Source organism: Egretta garzetta, unplaced genomic scaffold (assembly GCF_000687185.1).
Source record: "Egretta garzetta isolate BGI_Z169 unplaced genomic scaffold, ASM68718v1 scaffold481, whole genome shotgun sequence".
Taxonomy (NCBI): domain Eukaryota; kingdom Metazoa; phylum Chordata; class Aves; order Pelecaniformes; family Ardeidae; genus Egretta; species Egretta garzetta.
In genome coordinates this window covers 404872-406979 of record NW_009258681.1, presented here as the reverse complement: position 1 = coordinate 406979, position 2108 = coordinate 404872, and the positions used below count along the sequence as shown (strand labels likewise).

Sequence of the window (2108 nt, the reverse complement as noted above, 5' to 3'; positions counted from 1 at the left end):
CCCTGCTGGCGGGGCGGGGGAGCTGCCGGCGGAGCGAGCGGGCGGGCGCCTGCCCGGCGCAGTGGTGCCACAAAGCGCCCCCCGCTTGGCCAGGGCATGGGGACGGTGACCCTGCACCCGCACGGGCCGCAGCTTTAACTCAACACGGACGAGAGAAACGGTGCTGCCGGGGAGGTTTCTGTCTCCTTTTTTCTCTCCTCTTCCTCATGTCTGAGGAGAAAATAAGACTTCAACATTGCAGGATGAGCACTTGGCAAGAGGACTCAATGCTTTTGTTTCCTATAAATATCAGTTGTCCAAAAATATATCTCTATTCTTATTTCTCCAAATACACATTCATACTTATCAATAAATATTTTATTGCAGCCATTATCAAAACATCAAAGGCTGCTGGAATGTTTTACTTCAACCGACACGGCTCATTCCAGGCTCACACAATGCGTCAAATGTTTGTCTCCTGCAGTAGTCAAAATAGAATTAATATTTTAAGTTGTGATGGGAGAAGCCACCGGGGGTGGCAGGGAAAGGAAATGACTTTGCATTCTAGCGAACACCGAGGCAGCAAAGCAAGCGCGGAGCAAGGAGAGCGCGCGGCTCATCCCCGCCACGGCTGCCGACCGCCAAACCCGTGGACGTCGAACGGGCAGACACGATTCCACTGGCAACCTGGGCCAGCCCGCGCCGGCTGTCTCTGAGCCGCCAGCGCTGTCACGTCCCTCGCGGTCAGACATGACGTTATCTGCCAAGGTAAGGCCGCTCTCTCGGGCAGAAGCAGATCTCATTCCGTGCTGGCTGTTGCAGAGATGTGCCTTGGACACGCGTAGGATCTGCTCGAGCCTCACAGCCCAATGCATGCGGCAGAGCATATCATAGCCCCTGGGTAAGAAAAACCATGAAAAAGAGGATTTCCCGGCCGTTCTGCGACTCCAGCAGCACAGGCAGGCTTTGCAGGCTCAAGGACATCTTCCTGGGCTCGCTGAGCCTGGCCGCGTCGCTTGTCAGCCTTAGAAAGCCCCCGAGAACTGCAGACTTCGAACCAAGAGCCTGGACGTGTCCAACCAGGGGACAAAGCTGGCGTCCCCCTGTACCAGGGACACCGGCAGGACACGCTGGGTTCAGCTGCAAATCCCAACCGTGCACAGAAGTTAAACAGGGGCTGACGAGCACGCAAAGCCCTCCAACGTCAGCGCTCCTAGGCACTAAATGAATAGAACACTTCCCAACTGATTTATTTACAGTTAATGACATCCTCAGCCACTCTTGAGCTTGGCACCGTGCAAAGGACTGAGCACTTCCATGTTACTGTGCCGGGTTTTATTTCCCTGCATATTTTCAACGGCGGGCAGTGACTCAGCCCCGTGAATCATTTATGGCCTTGTGAGTCACACTAAGCAGCACGGGCAGGGCCTGGATAACCATTGCAAGGTTTATCGGAGATCAAGAAACGCACAATATACTGCAGGGTCATTAGTATTTAAAGGAAAATTATTTCATTTAGCAAGGGGGGGGAAAAAAAGGTATTTTGAAGTGTTAATAGGATGTCTTGCTGGCAAACCAGAATTCCTCTCCCGCATGGTTCTGGAAACCAAACCTGCACTTTCTCCTCAGCCTGCTCCAGTCAAATACACAAATACACCGCACGCATGCAGGATTATAGCCAAGGCCACAGAGAAAGCTTTCACCAGGAGGCTCGTACCTCTCCTCCTACCATTACACCTCTATGTTAAAACACCACTTTGTTCAGCATCCAGCCTTGGCATCCTCAGCCGGCGTGAATTAGCACGTCCCATCGAGAGGCACGGTGCCACGGAGCCAGTCCCGCACCAGCACCAGGCAGCGGCTGCCACCGGCAGGGACTGGGGCTGCTCGGGGGCTCTGGGGACCGGCCAGGCTGCGGCTGAGGCTCTGCTCCGTGTGAGGGGGCTCCTGAAGGGGTGCAAGGCCCAAATCCAGGTGACCCCGGGGCGCAGCCCCCGCAGAGACCCCACGGATGCCAGAGCCCCTCCCAGCGGGGCCAGGATTGAATCACAGAATCATTTGGGTTGGAAAAGCCCTTTAAGCTCCCCCAGCCCAACCGTTCCCCTACCCCTGCCATCCCACCCCCAAAC

At 55.3% G+C, this 2108-nt stretch overlaps 1 protein-coding gene across 1 annotated transcript in view; it reads right to left on the bottom strand.

Moving 5' to 3' along the window:
* The window catches only part of ZMAT4 (zinc finger matrin-type 4), a 103774-nt gene that overhangs the window by 71838 nt on the left and 29828 nt on the right, over nucleotides 1-2108 (bottom strand). The window lies entirely within an intron of this gene.